Below are 18,285 nucleotides of genomic sequence, written 5' to 3'. Positions count from 1 at the left end.
CTTCGACTAGATGTAGAGGGATGGCTTGGGTGTGCCTCGAAGTGAGGGTATCAGTAGCCAGTATGAAGAAATTGAATGAGGATTGGATTGAAGACTCAGACATGACTCCAAGTAGGCAACAGTGCTGATCTACAGAAGATCAGATTGAGGGACCAGTTTTTGTAGTTGGCATGATGCCCAAGAGTGACTCCTAGCAAGGACTGGCTCTGATGGGCTGGGTGGTGTCCTTTATAGCTGCTCAGCAGAAGAATACTTCCACAATGATCAGCTATTATGTGATTGCAGTGCAAATTGCAGCACCTCTTGTGGGACAACAAACATGATGTGCTTGTATTTGTGGTCAAATTGTTTATCGTGCATGTCTGTGGTGGTGTTGGCAGCAGCCCACAATAAATTCCTGTATTGCATACCAGTGGAACCCAGGGAGGGTACTATAGGTACACATGGAAACTGCATCGCTATATTTTCCTGGCATATTACACTGTGCCAACACTGCAGCTCTACAAGGAATTGGGGGTTGTGTTGGGTGGTATGATTGAGATGAAAAAGGTGACATACTGAAACATCACATTTGTTTTATGCATGTTTTTCAAATGTTGGGATTTTATCAGAAGTTTGATCCTGTGTAGTGCTATCACAGTTCACCACAAGATGATTGATGCCTCTCTATTAAAGCACATAGTTTTTCTGGTTACAGCCAGACTGATTGAGGAACAATAATTAGATTGTGCAGATACAGCTGTCAAAGTGCTTGACAGGTCTTCATGCGTTACATGAAACCTTATAAGTTTCTTCATATGTATTCCTTGTACATGCGCACTAAATAAATGAGAAAGTTACAGTGTAACAGAAATTGCTGTAAAATCACGAAGGATAGTGATACAAAAGTGTCTTGAATTAAATGGCCACACTTCACCTAACGAAAATTACTGCATGTGGTGTTCTTAAAGGTTCCCTGTTAAGTTCTGTATGAATATTAACAATCTTCCATCAGATACTGCAAAAGGTCAAGTTTGTTTCATGTGCTGCAAGTATTGTGATACATGGCAAAGGAAATATCATTTTTGAATGAGCTGCTAACGAAATTTTCATTGAATAGCTGATCTACTCTCATTCAACTAAGAAAAGTTTATCACGTACACTTCATACTTATTGCCCAAGTCTAAAAGGAAACACCTTACACCTACTGTACCATATATTAATAAATTATTAGAAAAAAAATTAGATGGACTGGAAAGATTTAAACAGTGTGGAAACTGCCTCTTATGCAGCTATTAAGGTTAAAGCACTACTAATTATTTCAGAGAAAGTATTTGGAGCGGCTTAAAGGATATTGAGGTGCAAAATCTTCTAATTAATTTTGTAGATAAATCATTTCATCAGCTGACTTAAAGAAATTAGGATGCACTGTTGAAAAGAGTTGAGCATTCACAGTACGCACCTGAAAAGTATTTATGGAATATCAATCCTCTTATGGATAATAATGGAGAAGAACACATTGTTAGCTATTGTTCTTTTGTGGAGCTTAATTTTTACCTGTCATCCAACTGAATATAGATTCAAGAGGTGAGAAATTCAAATAGTTGAAAGGTACCCTTCATTGAAATGGGCCCTCCCCCCTTTTTGTAAGGTGAATTGAATATCATCCTGAAAAAGCTTTGTAAAATACAAAAGTGAGATTATCCTACTTGTTCTTACCCATTCTTGATGCCAGTAATTTGCTCCGTCTTATCTCTTTTCACTACCAGGCCATATTCCATGGTTAAATAAAATAACTAATTTTTCATGCTTGTTGGACTTGATTATTCATAGCCAATTGCTGATGACAATAATATCTTTAGTTCATATGCAAACATTTTATTTAAAGAAATATTTATAATTTAATATGGAACCACGCACACATTAAAATTCAAGCCTGCTAAAATTCTTTGTTTTAAGATTTAGATAGCAATTTTGAAAGCTCTCATTCTCCTCTTTCAAACAAACATTTTACTTTGTCCAAAAGCTTAATATTTCAAAAGTTATTTGTATTCAAAATTTATGTATCTAGAATTTCCAATCTTAAAATGTAATTCTTTCCAAAAATGTATGCTTTTACAAAAATATGATACTAGTTTATTAATTATGCCAATTAAAAAATTCCATTTTCTAGAAAGATCTTGATGAACTTCAGGGATCCCCTTGCATATTAAAACTTCCTCATAGACACAATTTATTCTACCATTCTCTAATTATAAACACGTTTACTTCATTTCCTAATATAGGTACATGTCTTTCACTTTTTCCACCTTTGTCTAAAAAGTAATAATCCAAACAGTGGAATGTCCTGAATGGAATAACAAAAGTAGGGAAAGGATAGATAGCTACTCATCTCACACAGGGTGGATTTGAGTCACAGACACAATGTATAAAAGACTGCTGATGTATTAAACTTTGTCCGAAGTATAAAACACACACACACACACACACACACACACACACACACACACACACACACACACACACACAAAACCATGTATGAGTTGGTTGTGCTTGTGTGAATGTGTGTATGTTTTGTATTTCAGAAGGATTTTGTGCCAAAGCTTAATATTTTAGCAGTATTTTTCATTATGCCTGTCTGCAACTCGGTACCTCGTCTATGTGGTGAGATACAATCTATCCTTTCAGTAGGTTTAATAGTTCTGTTCAGGGTGTAATTAAAGTCCAGGAACACTTTCAATTATTTATTGCACAAGAACTAAACATTTTACAGATGTCATACATACTGCAGTTTGATGAGAAACTCTGAAAGTTTTTTTTGCAAACATTCGATATGCGAACTATGGTGACCCAGCAGACGTCAGTATGGTAATCAAATTCTTGCCATACCAGTCCCAGCATGGCATCGTCGTCTGTGGCAGTCACTTCCCGTATTCTGTCCTAGAGCTCTGCTGCATCACGTGGTAGAGGCAGTACATACACCAGATCTTTAATGTGTCCCCACAGAAAAGTCACATGGAGTGAGATCTGGTCGTCGGGGAAGCCATTTCATGAAACAGCTGTCCGCTTCTGTTGCATGATGGATCCTTCGATGCGGCAGCACTGTGTGGTCAGGTACCCACTAATATCACAATGAAAATAGGGTTGACCCCATCCTGCTGAAAGATGAATGGAGAGTCCAATTGCATTTGAGGCATCAGCCATTGCTGCAACATGTCCAAATAGGAATATCCAGTAGTGACAGGGCTCTCAACGAAGAAGAATAGCCCCTACAGTTTTCGATGTGACAAGGCACAAAAAACATTTACCTTTGGGAATTCACGCTCAAATTCAATGCATTCGTGTGTATGCTTTGTACCCCAGATTCGAGAATTATGCTGGTTCACTTTCCCATTAGTGTGAAAACTGGCTTTGGTGCTAAAAATTAAGCGATCAGCAATGCCATCCCCTTCCTCATTCAGTTGTTGCAACTGCGAACAAAACTCAAAACATTTGTCATCGTCACCATTGAGCTTCTGCGCTAGCTCCAATTTTAATGGTTTCAGAGACAGCTTCTGTTGCAGGACTTCGCACACTGTCAGTGGAGCCACTTCGAGTTCATGGGATGCATGATGTACTGATTTCTTTGGACTCCTTATGAATGTCTTTCATATGCGCTCCACATTCCCTTCACTCGCTCTGGGACGTTTGCTTCTCTTTGCCAGACACAAGCAACCTGTCGTAACAGATTTGTTGTGCCATTGGTAAATGACCTTCCTTGTTTGTAGCTTCTTACCATAGTTCGTTCTAAACATCCATTGAACAGCTGTAGCACACTTGTTTTTGTCGAACACTGAAAGCTCACTCTGAACCTGAATTAACCGTGTTTGTGACTAGTGCTGACTATCAGCAAATTACCAGACTGTGCTGTGGTGGTACTCATCGGAAAAAAAGACTTCCAGGGTTTCTCTTCAAAATGGCATATGTATGATACCTGTACAATGTTTGGTTCTTGTGCAATAAATAATTGAATGTGTTCCCGTACTTTATGTACACCCTGTATTTTACCTTTCTGTAATACACACATCTATAAATAGGTGTCGTGCACACAGTAGCAGTCAGTCAGGACCAAGAAGTGAACTCAGACTGCCTTGTTCAGTATTTAATCATGTAAATTTCAGTCAGTTAGTGTTTGGTGATGAACCTGTGAAGTAATATGTTGGTCACTCAACACTTGGTAGTCATAAGGAATATAACTGTAGTGAGTCTGTACAGTATTATCAATTTTGCATTTAGCAAGCATAATGTAATGTTCTAAGTCAGTGTTACCACTTCTGAAACTTCTGTTAATTGGTGTAGCTTAATGACCTGTTTTACAATATTGGTATTTAAGACATATCAAGATAATTGATCATCAGTACTGAATATAGTGTTTATAAATTTGAAGAAAATGGAAAGAAAGTTTTAGTGTCATTTACATCTATTTAACAAATGTTCATTACATCAGATAACCATAGGAGTATGGTTAAAGAATATGTAGGAGGCTTGTGTTTGAGTCATTAGCCTTCTGAATGATTTGCTGCAACCCACCACGAATTCCTCTCCTGTCAGCCTCTTCATCTGAGTAGCACTTGCAACCTTTCAACTATCTGCTGGATGTATTCCAATCTCTGTGTTCCTCTACAATTTTTGGCCTCTGCAGCTCCCTCTAGTACCTTGGAGGAAATTCCCTGATGTCTTAGTAGATATCTTATCCTGTCCCTTCTCATTGCAAGGTTTTCCACATATTCCTTTCCTCTCCGATTCTGTGTAGAACCCCCTCATTCCTTACACTAATTTTCAACATTCATCTGTAGCACATCTCAGGTGCTTCGATTCTCTTCTGTTTTGGTTTTCCCACAGCCCATGTTTCTCTACCATTCAATGCAGTGCTCCAGACATACATTCTCAGAAATGTCTTCCTCAAATTAAGGCCTATGTTTGATACTAGTAGACTTCTTTTGGCCGGGAATACCCTTTTTGCCAGTGCTAGTCTGCTTTTGATGTCCACCTTGCTCCATCCGTCACTGATTATTTTGCAGCCTAGGTAGCAGAATTCCTTAACTTCATCTACTTCGTAACCATTAGTCCTGACGTAAAGTTTCTCGCTGTTCTCATTCCTGCTACTTCTCATTACTTTTGTCTTTTTTTGATTTACTCTCAATCCATATTCTGTATTCTTCAGACCAGGGCTTCCCAATCTTTTCAGCTGGCGGACCCCTTCTACAGTCGAAAATCCTTGGCGGACCCCTGGTCAATCAAGAGCACAGTAACTTTAAATTGCAGAGCGAAACCCATGGGAATGGAAAGCTGATCCCAGTGGAACCCTCACCCCCCGAAGTATCAATAGTCTTTGGAGCTTCTTGTGATTTTTCTTCCTTTGGTCATCCTCCTCCTCAATCATTTCAACTGGAAACTTCCCTTGTAGTGAAGGCGATGGAGAAACCGCACCCTTCTTCAATGATCTTGAATTCAGCCATGGATCCATGTTAGAAGTAATAAACTGGTCAAAAATCGACTTATGAAATAGGTAGTGCACTGACAAAGCAAGTTTCACATTTAACGATGCGTGGAGCCGCATATGTGCCAGCGAGCGCTGTGATTGGTGGAAAAAGCTCACTCCGCGCATGCGTAAAAGGTTTCAGCACATCTAGCGCCGTGATCCGGCGCACAAACGACCCCCGTACTGCTGCGAAACAGTCAATCAGGAAAGCCGCATTCTCTGGCAGTAAACTCTGTATGCGTTCTCACTTAGGAACCGCAAAGGCTGCTTGGGAATATGACCTGAAGTAAAAGTACACGTTTTACACACGAAAAAAAAATTGTGATGAATTTGATTTTCACATTTTTATTCAATAATTTTACTCATTATTTTACACGTTTTGGTCAAAGGTGACTGCGGACCCGCTAAAAAGAGCCGGCGGACCCCTAAAGGGTCCGCGGACTACACGTTGGGAAACCCTGCTTTAGACTGTTCATTCCATTCAGGAGATCATGTAATTCTTCTTCACTTTCACTCAGGATAGCAATGTCAGCAGTCAATTGTACCATTGATATCCTTTCACCTTGAATTTTAATTCCACTCCTGAAACTTTCTTCTATTTTCATTCATTGCTTCTTCGATGTACAGATTGAACAGTAGGGCCAAAAGATTAAATCCTTGTCTTACACACTTTTTAATTCAAGGACTTCGATCTTGGTCATCCACTCTTATTATTCTTTCTTGGCTCTTGTACCTTGTCATATAGTTTACCCCTATTTTTCTCATAATTTTGAACATCTTGCACCAGTTTACATTGTCGAATGCTTTTTCCAGGTCGACAAATCTATGAACGTGTCTTGACTTTTCTTTAGTCTTGCCTCCATTATCAACCGCAGCATCAGAGTTGCCTCTCTGGTGCCTTTACCATGCCTAAAGCCGAACTGGTCATCTAACACATCCTCAATCTTCTTTTCCATTCATCTGTATATTATTCTTATCAGCTACTTGGATGCATGAGCTGTTAAACTAATATTGCGATAATTCTTGCAGCTGTCAGCTCTTGCAGTCTTCTGAATTGTGTGTATGATATTTTTTCCAAAAGTCAGATGGTATGTCACCAGTCTCATACACCCTACACATCAAGCTAAATAGTCATTTTGTTGCCACTTCCTCCAACTTTAGAAATACTGATGGAATGTTATCTATTTTTTCTGCCTTATTTGTTCTTAAGTGCTCCAAAGCTCTTTTAAATTCTGATTGTAATACTGGACCCCCTATCTCCTCTAAATCGACTCTCTTCAATCACGCCAGACAGATCTTCCCCACTTAGAGGCCTTCAGTGTACTGTTTCCATATATCCACTCTCACCTCTGCATGTAACAGTGGAATTCCTGTTGCACTCTTAATGTTGCAACCCTTGCTTTTAATTTCACCATAAGTTGTTTTCACTTCCCTGTATGCTGAATCAGTACTTCTGACAATCATTTGTTTTTTGGTTCCTTCACATTTTTGGTGCAGCCATTTCATTTAAGCTTTATTTCATTCCTCAGTGACTTGTATTTCTGTATTCATGAATTTCCCTGAACATTTTTGTACTTCCTTCTTTCATCGCCCAACTAAAATATTTCTTCTGTTACCCATGATTTCTTCCCAGTTACCTTCTTGGTATCCATGTTTTTCTTTCCAACTTCTGTGATTGCTCTTTTTAGAGATGTCCATTCCTCGTCAACCTCCCATGGGGCCCACAGTCCTTTTGTGGGTACGTGTGTGGCATGCACGGGGCCCTGAGCTATTGCAGTCTCCTTTCCTTTCCCTATCCTTACTCTTTTGTCCCTGCCCACTCTTTTCCTTCTTAGTGGACTTCTTTATGATGGCCTGGCTATCCTCCTAGCTTTGTTAGGTCTGTGCTATTGTTTAGTTTGCTGTTTCCATCTCCTTTTCGGTGTTTTTGGTCCCTTTTGGGTTTGACCACCATTCCCAAAATTTTCCGTTCAGTGTGAACCATTTGGGGATGAACTCCCTACCTAGCTTCCACGGTGCAGGTTCCTCTCCACCTCCCCCCCCCCTTTCCCTTTGCACCCTGGCCCCCCACCTGATAGGTCACTAGCATGGTAGCCAGTCTGTGTGGTGGGGCTGTTAAGTACCCACTTGGCTGAGCCCCCTGAAACCACAAGGATCACACTGCTAGTACCTGAGCTGTTAATGCCTCGTGTATGCCCAGGAGTCGATGCTCATCAGTTTGGGGCACCAGAACTGCCGGCAATGGCTGCAGTGCCAGATGGCCCTTGCTGTGTCTGGGTGGCACCCACGGGGCAAGCCCCTGATCGGAGTGGGTGGTACTAGGGCGGACGCCTTGCAAATGAAGTGTCAAAAGCTTCAACATCTTGGCCATTCTGTGGCTGTCTCTAAGAGTGGTAGCAGATGTGACACTCCTTCTTCTGATCCTTCAGCCTTCCTCTCCCTGGCCACCCCCTGGGAGGAGGGTCAGGCTCGCCAGCTTGGGTTGAAACCTTTCCCTCGGTACCTCGTTTGTACCAGGACGGATTGCGTAAGTTTTGCCATGACCAAGCCTTTGTTTTTCGTGGAGACGATTGAAGATAAGTATGGCGAAGTGGAATAGAGGAGTAAAATGCAGTCCGGTGCTTTGCTCATAAAGACATATTCTGCTGCCCAACTGATGCCCTGCGTGCTTGTGACCGTCTCGGTGATGTCCCAGTCTCCGTCACGCCCCATCAATCTTTGAACTGGGTACAGGGCATTATTTTCCACTGAGATCTTCTTCTCCAAACTGATGAGGAGCTCTGTTCTCACCTTGAGTGGCGAGGGGTTAGTTTTATCCGCCATGTGCAGCGAGGCCCTCCAAACAATCACACCACTACAGGTGCCTTTATCCTGGCCTTCGAGGGGTATGTCCTCCCAGAGAAGGTCAAGGTAATGGTGTATCAGTGTGATGTAAAACCTTATATTCCACCACTGATGAGATGCTTCAAATGCTACGGTTTGGACACACGTCTTTCCGCTGTACCACTGATCCCCTCCGTGGTGACTGTGGGTGCCTCCTCCATGAGGTGGTCCCCCACCAGTGTGTGTAAATTGTCATGGACATCATTCTCCACACTTGCCTGTATGCCCAATGTTTGTGAAAGAAAGGAGGATTCAAGAGTACAAAACCTTAGATCGGCTCACCTACACTGAAGCTCGTCAAAAGTATGACCGGCTCCATTCCATGTCTATGTCTTCTACTTTTGCTTCTGTTATGTTAATTCCCCCTCCTCTTCCAGCTCCACTCCATTTACCCCATGCCTTCAGCCTCCTCCTCCCTCTCCTACTCCCCCTCCCCGTCAGTACTAATACCCACCACTTCGGGTGCTGCTGCCCCTCCCCTGCCGGGGAAGTGCTTCCCTCCTTCGGCAGCCGCCAGTACTGGAGCTCCATCCCGGGACTCCTCTTCCTGGCACCCTCATGAAAGGCGATGTACTGCTCCACATCGGCAGCGCGATCCATGGCCAGTGGGCGCCAAGAATGCCCAGTGTAATTCCGTGCCCGCCCTCACTGAAGTGTGCCCTTCTCTTCCTTCCCAAGAGAAGCAGAAACGCAAGAACAAGGGCATGGCCCTTCCGGTACCCCCTGAGGTGCAGCTTTCCCCTCCTCCAGTCAGTGAACCAACAGTGTCTGACCCCACCTACATGGATATTACCCCATACTTATTGGTGACAGATGGCGACTCCGGTCCCTTCTCTTCCCCTTTGGACTCTGGCTTGAGAATCCTCCGTAAGAATTGTAATGGGTATTTGCATCATCTTCCAGAGTTGCAGGCCCTTCTTTCCTTCTACTCTGCCGCTTGTATTGCTCTCCAGGAGACCCATTTTGTCAATTCTTACTCACCTGCCATTCGTGGGTTCCGCACTTTCTGTCGGAACCGAATTGGCCCTTTGTGTGCTTCTGGCGGTGTTTGCACCAGGAAGCCACTGCTGTCAGTGTCCATTTGGCCACTCCAATGACAATCTGTAACCTCTACCTCCCACCTGACAGGCCGCCCACATCCCAATCCCTCACTGCCTTTCAACAACTCCCTTCTCCCTTCCTGCTATTAGGGGACTTTAATGCCCAAAACCCTCTTTGGGGTAGTCGTACGACCCGTGAAAGGCAAAGGTCCCGAGTTCGAGTCTCGGTCGGGCACACAGTTTTAATCCGCCAGGAAGTTTCAGTCGTACGACTACTTCCCTGGGCAGGAGAGTTGAAGCTGTTCTGGCAGGGCTTGACCTCTGTTTACTAAATACAGGTGCTCCCACACACTTAAATGTGGCGCACAGCACTTTCTCTACCATTGACCTCTCCATCTACAGTCCTGGCCTTCTTACCTCCATTCAGTGGGGAGTCCACGATGACTTATGTGACAACCACCATTATCGGATTATTTTGACCTTCCTTCAGTGTGTCTCACTTCGTCACCCTCCCAGGTGGGCCATATCTAAGGCTGATTGGGGTGCCTCCTCCTCTGCTCCCATCCCCCCTGTATTGCCCCATGACAGTGTTGATGAATCTACTTAGACTTTGACTGCTGCCAACCTTTCAGCAACCCCTTCTTCCTCAGGTTCCCCATGCCGGAAGATGGTCCCTTGGTGGACTCTGGAAATTGCTGCAGCAATAAAAGACTGCCGCTGTGCTCTTCAAAACTTCAAGCGGCACCCTTCTACTGTTCTTCTTCAGGTCTTTAAACTACTCTGCACCCGGGCCCACTACCTAATCAAATCTCAGAAACGGATTTATTGGGAACAAAATGTAGCTGCCATAGGACCACATACCCCCTCTTCACAAGTTTGGGTGAAACGCAGGCAAATTTTTGGCCACTGTGCTCCCACCGGGGCTGCAGGAATTTCTGTGCATGGTGTTGTCCTTACTCTAGTACCTTCCGCCGTGGAAGTCGAACACGCGGCAGAACAAATGGACGTGGTCAGCCCATAGAGGGCTCCGCCTCCGCGGAGGCTATTCCGCGCAGCGGCTCTCGCGCAATGAGGGCGCCACTGCTAAGCCACGTGCAGACAGCGGCCAATAGCTGCTCCCTCCAGTTTCGTATGTAGGGACCCGCTCTGCCCTAGTCCAGCCAGTCTCGTACTCGCTCTGGATCTCGCTTCTATCTCGGCGGTACTGCATTCTGGTCGTTGCTTGTTGTTGACATTTGCCTGGCTCTGGTTCCGAGTGGATTTACGTTTGGTGTTGTGGTTTCCACTAGCCTCCGTTGTTTATCTCTTCCTTGTTGTGTCGCTCATAGTCGGTCGTGGTCGGTTGTTGTCAGTTGTCGTTGGTCTGTCATCCGACTCGTCCTGTGTTTACCCTGTGGTGCGTGCTCGACCACCGGCGGCTTCCCCGCCTGGCGGCTCAGATCCGCGGCCCAAGGCGTTCCCGCTGTTGGTTGTGGTTACTACATTTGGTGACATGGTAAACGGAACATAGGAGTATGGAAGAGAAATTACTCACTCTTTTAGAGCAACAGCAGCAGCTCGTGTGACAGCAGCAGTTGGAGGTCTTACAAACCTCACTGCGGTTGCTCTCGGGCAGGGTCAATAAGTGGGATTCCCTCCCACCTCTTTCCCCAGGTGCCCTGCTTTCAGACACGTTCCCACGTCCTCCATCGTTCCCACCATTCGACGATGCAAAAGAGGATTGGGAAACGTACCTGCATCGTCTGAAGCAACATTTCACAGCCTTTCAGGTGTCGGATGACTCTCTGCAGCGGTCGTTGTTCTTGTCTTGGGCCTCACTGGACACGTTTTTGTTGCTCCGCAAGTTGGCACCGTTGGCCGACCCCGTGGCTCTCTCCTTTCACGAGATCTGTGTGCTGCTAACTAACTATTATTCCCAGCAATACCACGTGGTTGCGTCTCGCTTGGAATTCCATCAATACCACAAGCAGCCGGGTCAGTCCTACCGTTCCTGGGTGACGGATTTGCAAGGCCTCAGCCGCAAAAGCAACTTCACGTGCATCAATCAGCAGTGTGTGGCGTCATATGCAGATTCGTTAATTCGGGATGTGGTCGTTCAACTGGCGCCCGATCCAGAGGTCCTCACTGTGGCGTTAAAGTTGGACAACCCCTCATTGGAAGACATTCTGCGTGTTGCCCATTCCTTCAAAATTGCTCAAGCGGCGAACGAGCGTCTCATGGCGCGGCCCCAGGTGGCAGCGGTCGAGTCCACTTCCCGCTCCACTCCTTATCGCCGTCGATGGAGCGCAGTCTCCAGAGGGCACCGCCGTTAAGATTCCTCGCTGTCTGACGTCTTTATGGCGTCCGAACCGCCGGTCACCCCTCAACGTCGGCTGCGTGGCCCTCTCCTGTCGTGCCCCCAGTGCTTCTCGGCCCACACTCGAGCTGACTGTCCCCATCGCTGGAAGACCTGTTCGCTCTGTGAGAAAGAGGACCACCTTCGATCTGTCTGTCGTAGCCACTCGACCCGCCCCCGTCCCGCCCCTGCGGGCCAGCAGGAGGCCGTCCATGCTTTACGCGCAGTCGCCCCTCGGACGGACACATTGGCTCAAAAGTTATTCCTCACCCTACGCATCTTTAACGAGGACGTCCGTTTCCAGGTCGATATGGGGGCCACAGTTTCTTTGGTCAATCTGACGACGTATGCACGTCTCGGGTCTCCAGAATTGTCCCCACCCTCTCGGAGGTTGGTCACCTACAGCGACGGTTCCATCGCTCTCCGTGGGCAGTTTTCTGTTATGGCCATCTATAAAAACGTTCCCCGGCCCCTTACCCTATTTGTGGTGGACCACCCGTCGGCTTCGAACATTTTTGGACTAGATGTGTTTACACGGTTTGCCTTTTCCATTCAAGATGAAGTGCAGTTCGTTTCAACTACGGTTCCATTTCAGGACCTAGACGATCTGTGCGCGTCCTTTTCCTCCCTGTTTTCGGCAGACCTGGGCTGCGCTTCAGATTTCCAGGCACACATCACTTTACTGCCGAACTCATGGCCTCGCTTTTGTCAGGCTTGGCCTATTCCGGTAGCTTTGTGTGCGGCCGTCAAGCAGGAACTCGATCGGCTCCAGGCTGCGGGGGTTCTTGAGCCAGTACAATCGGGTGCCTGGGCAACGCCATTAGTGGTCATCAAGAAGCCCAATGGATCGCTTCGTCTTTGTGGGGATTTTGGGGCTATGGTCAACGCTCAGTCTTTGGTCGAAACTTATCCCATTCCTCGACAGGAAGACCATCTCGCTAAACTGGCAGGTGGTGAGTACTTTTCTAAGATTGATCTGGCAGAAGCCTATCACCAATTGCCGTTGGATGAGGAATCGCAGGCCATCGTCGTCATCAACATGCCTTTCAGTCTCTATAAATACAAGCGTCTTCCGTTTGGCATTTCCTCTGCCCCAGCAATTTTCCAGCGGTATCTCGAGCAACTTGCGCAACCAATACCAGCTTGTGTCAATTACCTCAATGATATCTTAGTCACGGGGTGCACGTGCCAGGAACATCTGGGCAACCTCAGTACCTTATTTCAGGCCCTGCAGTCTGCGGGTTTACATTGTCGACTGGAGAAGTGCACTTTTTTTAAACCGGAAGTGGAGTACTTAGGACATTGGCTCAGTAAAGATGGCATTCGCCCTTTGGACCGCAATGTCGCAGCCATCGATGCCCTTCCCCGTCCACAAAACTTATCCGAACTCCAGGTATTTTTGGGGAAAGTCAATTATTACTTAAAGTTCTTACCCCAAGCCGCCCACGTCGTGCATCCCCTAAATCGCCTGCGTCGCAAAGGGGTACCTTACACATGGACTTCTGCCTGCGATCAGGCTTTCACCCGCCTGAAGACGATGCTGAAATCTGCCCCTTGCCTGACGCCTTTCTCTCCGGATCGTCCCTTGGTGGTGGTAGCCAATGCCTCAGCATAGGGGATTGGGGCAGTCCTGGCACACAGGAATGAGGATGGGTTGGAACAACCTGTGGCATATGCATCCAAGACGTTAACCCCTGCGCAAAGGAATTACTCTCAGATCAAAAAGGAGGCTCTTGCCATTATTTTTGCAGTTCAGAAATTTCACATTTACCTGTTTGGGGTGCGGTTCACCCTCCTCACGGATCACAAGCCCTTAGTGTCACTTTTCGGGCCCCATTCGCACCTCCCAGAACGGACGGCTCAGCGTCTTCAGTGCTGGGCGTTGTCCTTGCGTAATTACACTTACACCATCCGCTATAAGCCCACCAGTCAACACACTACTGCAGATGCCTTGTCACGTCTCCCAGCAGGACCCGATCCAGCGTTTGACCAGCAGGAAGTCCTGTGCTTCCACATCGACTCTGCCCGCCGGGAGACTCTCGATGGATTTCCCCTGACACCCACGCAAATTGCCGCTTCCACGTGCAGGGACCCCATTCTGCGGCAAGTCATCCGCTATGTGACCCATGGTTGGCCTCCCTACCTTACCCGACATTTCAAAACTGACTTCAGCCCGTGGCGTCACCCCTCACACAGACTTTCGGTGATGGAGGACGTCCTCCTGTTGTCCACGGACTCGGACGCCCATCGGGTGATCATCCCTCCGGACTTGCGCCACCGCGTCCTGCACTTATTACACCGCGGACACTGGGGGATGTCTCGCATGAAGGCGTTGGCTCGACGACATGTCTATTGGCCAGGGATCGATGGAGACAAAAGTCCTCCACAATCTTTCGCGCCCTGGCCAACACCCGGCCAACCCTGGGACAGGATCCATCTCAATTTTGCAGGCTCCATGTGGCTCCTCATCATTGATTCCTATTCCAAATACCCATATGTGGATTGCATGGCGTCCACCACCACTGACGCCACCCTCACCGCCTTGGCCCAGGTGTTGGCCATTGAAGGCCTTCCTCAGATGTTGGTCACAGATAACGGGCCCCAATTCACGGCGTCCTCGTTCCAGGCCTTCTGCTCCGCTAACGGTATCAAACACATTCGCTCTCCCCCCTTCCATCCTTCATCCAATGGCGCGGCGGAACGCCTGGTCCGCACTTTCAAACAGCAGCTGATGAAATCGGTGGAGCCGTCAGCCACCACTTCGGCCCTCACCTTGTTTCTAAGCACCTATTGCACTACAACGGTGGCTGGTCATAGTCCTGCCGAACTCCTTCACGGGCAACCACCTCGGACCCTCCTCCACCTGCTGACACCATCCCCTTCTGGGCCCCGCTCTCGCTCCTCCCGGCGCTACGCCTCAGGCATGGCCGTGTGGGCCCGCTCCTATGGCAGCACACCTGCATGGACGCCCGCTACGGTGACAGCGGATCATGGGTGGCGAGTGACGACCATACAGACACACAGAGGGCTCGAGCGTCGCCACCATAACCAACTCCGCCCTCGGGCCCCTGCCTTGGTTCCTTCCCCACCGCCTTCCCTGCTTCCTGGTGCGGACACATCCCTTGAGGTGGAGCCCTTCCCTTCAACCTCCATCTCCTCACCGGCTCTGCAGGCACCCCTTCTGCCTCACCGGGGTATAGAGACGCCCACTGACCCCCTGCCCTCTGGTGACACCTTGATGGATGCCGCAGACAGTCTGCCCTCCCCTCCCCCAGTGGTCCCTCCAGACGTCTCACAACCCATGCCCTCGTTCCGCCCGCCTCAGCATTGTCCGGAGCATTTCCGCCCCTATGCACCAATTTCGGGGGGGGGGGGGGGGGGGGGGGGGGGGGAGGGATCTAGTACCTTCCGCCGCGGAAGTCGAACACGCGGCAGAACAAATGGACGTACTCAGCCCATATAGGGCTCCGCCTCCGCGGCAGCTATTCAGCGCAGCGAGGGCGCCACCGCTAAGCCACGTGCAGACAGTGGCCAATAGCCACTCCCTCCGGTTTTGTATTTAGGGACTGGCTCTGCCCTAGTCCAGCCAGTCTCGTACTCGCTCTGGATTTCGTTTGTATCTCGGCGGTACTGCGTTCTGGTCGTTGCTGCTCGTTGTTGACATTTGCCTGGCTCTGGTTCCAAGTGGATTTACGTTTGGTGTTTTGTGTTGTGGTTTCCACAAGCCTCCGTTGTTTATCTCTTCCTTGTTGTGTCGCTCATAGTCGGTCGTGGTCGGTTGTTGTCAGTTGTCGTTGGTCTATCGTCCGACTTGTCCTGTTTTTACCCGGTGGTGCGTGCTCGACCGCCGGCGGCTTCCCCGCCTGGCGGCTCGGATCCGTGGCCCAAGGCGTTCCCGCTGTTGGTTGTGGTTACTACACTTACCAATCCGGACTTTGCAGCAGAAAATTTCGCCCAACACTTTGCTCAAGCTTCGGCATCAGCTCAGTGTCCGCCCATGTTCCTTCTCCTGAAAGAGCGCTCAGAACGACTGCCTTTGTCTTTTGTTTCTCGCTGCTCGGAGCCATATAATGCTCCATTCAGCGAGTGGGAATTTTCCATTGACTTCGCCCTTTGTCTTGACGTGGCTCCTGGACCAGATCAGATACATAATCACCATTGTATACTGACCCTTCTCAACTGTCTGTGGAGTGAGGCAGTCTCTCCTACCCAGTGGCAGGAAAGCATTGTTGTTCCAGTGTTGAAGCCAAGGAAGCTGCCTCTTCAAATGGATAGCTACCATCCAATTAGCCTAAAACACCCTCTACAAGCTCCTTGAACACATAGTGACTCGGCGGATGTTTTGGGTCCTTGAATCCCATGACCTTTTGTCATCAACTCAAACTGGTTTTCGCTGTGGCCACTCTACTGTGGATAACTTAGTGCACCTGGAGTCTGCTATCCAGTCGGCTTTTGCCCATCGGCAACATCTCCTTGCAGTCTTCTTTGATCAGCATAAAGCCTATGACACCACCTGGCACCACCACATCCTCACCACCCTTCACGAATGGGGCCTTTGTGGCGCTCTGCTTATTTTTATCCATAACTTCCTTTCTTGTCGCTCTTTTCGGGTCCAAGTTGGCTGCTGCTACAGTGCTCCCCCATTGGCAAGGAAATGGGGTTCCACAGGGTTCCATGCTGAGCGTCCCTATCTTTCTCATAGCCATTAATGGTCTGGTGACAGCTGTTGGGCCGACAGTCTCACTCTGTGTATGCTGACGATTTTTGTATCTACCTAGCTTCCTCCATAATGGGCACTACAGAATGCCATCTACAGGGGGCAATCTGCCGGGCGCACTCATGGGCTCTCTCCCATGGCTTTCAGCTTTCGGCGGCCAAGACATGACTTGCATTTCTGCCGTCGCCGTACAGTCCATCCCCATGCGGAACTGTTCCTCGATGGCCAGCCCTTCGAGGTAGTGGACACCCATCGCTTCTTGGGTCTGGTCTTCGATGCCCAGTTGACATTGTTCCCTCATCTTCGCCAGCTGAAGAGGACGTGCTGGTCCCATCTCAATGTTCTTAGGTGTCTGTGCAGTACCGCCTGGAGTGCATACCACTCTGTTCTCCTGTGATTGTATCAAGCATTGGTCCAGTCTCGTTTAGACTATGGAAGTCCTGTCTATGGTTCTGCGTTGCCTACAACGCTGCGGATCCTAGACCCCATCCACCACTGTGGGGTCACACTTGCGACTGGTGCCGTCCGGACTAGCCCCGTACTTAGCCTTCTCGCAGAGGCAGGGATTCCACCACTGCAAGTTTTGCACCAACAGCATATGATATCTTATGCGCTCCACATTCGCTGCAACCCAAAGCACCTTAATTATGGTATCCTTTATCCAGACATGGAGATCACCCTGCCGCAGAGGCGGCCACGATGTGGGCTTACCATGGCTGTCTGCATTCAGTCACTCTTTTGTGAGCTCCAGCAATTCCCTTTACGGCTTCTCTTCTCTGCTCACGCACATACCCCTCCTTGGAGCATCTCTCGGACACAGCTCTGTCTTGATCTCTCAGGTGATTCAAAGGATTTTGTCCCTCCGATGGCTCTTCACCACCAATTCTATTGTCTCCTCATTTCATTCCAGGGTTCAGAAGTGCTTTATACTGATGGCTCCATGGTTGCTGGCCGCACTAGTTTTGCTTGCACCTATGAGTGACTCACAGAACTTCGTTCCTTGCACGATGGATGTAGTGTTTTTACTGCAGAATTGGTAGCCATCTTGTGTGAACTTGACCATATCTGCTCCTGCTCAGGACTATCCTTCACTATCTGTAGTGACTCATTGAGCGGTTTGCACACTATCGGCCAGTGCTTACCTCGCCACCCATTGGTCATCGCTATCCAGGACTCCCTTTCTCTCCTTGTTCAACGTGGATGCTCGGTGGTTTTCATTTGGACCCCAGGCCATGTTGGGATTGCTGGCAATGAACTTGCCGATCGACTGACTAAGTTAGATACTACCAGGCCATCTCTTGCTATTGGCATTCCGGGAATAGACCTTCGCTCGGCATTACGTCGTCAGGTTTTGGGCCTTTGGGATGCAGAATGGCATACTCTTTCTTCGCCGAACAAGTTCAGGGCGATTAAGGATTCTACAACTCCGTGGCAGTCCTCCTCCTGGGTCTCTCATAAGGCCTGTGTCATCCTATGCCAGCTCTGCATTAGCCATACTTGGATGACTTACAGTTATCTCCTCCGTTGTGAGGACCCCCATCTCTGTCGTTGTGGATCGATGTTGACTGTGGCTCACATCTTATTGGAGTGCCCCAACTTAGCCACCCTGCGATGCACTTTCAGCTTTCCAGACTCGTTACCCCGGGTGTTAGCTGACAATGCCTCAATGACAGATCTCGTTTTACGTTTTATTCCTGATGGGAGTTTTTATGGTTTTATTTAAGGGAGGGACCGTCCACCTTATTGGTGAGTGGAGGGGATGGCAGGCCCTCTTGCTCCCCCTTTCGCCCCCACTGGATTGGCTTCAACT

General features: G+C 48.0%; 1 protein-coding gene across 1 annotated transcript in view; it reads left to right on the top strand.

The window, feature by feature from the left end:
• Positions 1–18,285, top strand: part of LOC126474939 (phosphatidylinositol 4,5-bisphosphate 5-phosphatase A-like) — an 80,328-nt gene that overhangs the window by 10,425 nt on the left and 51,618 nt on the right. The gene's annotated exons all lie outside the window — the stretch shown is intronic.

This window comes from Schistocerca serialis, chromosome 1, assembly GCF_023864345.2.
Source record: "Schistocerca serialis cubense isolate TAMUIC-IGC-003099 chromosome 1, iqSchSeri2.2, whole genome shotgun sequence".
NCBI lineage: Eukaryota > Metazoa > Arthropoda > Insecta > Orthoptera > Acrididae > Schistocerca > Schistocerca serialis.
Note: the sequence above shows the minus strand (reverse complement) of the source record. Positions and strands in the feature narration are given on the sequence as shown.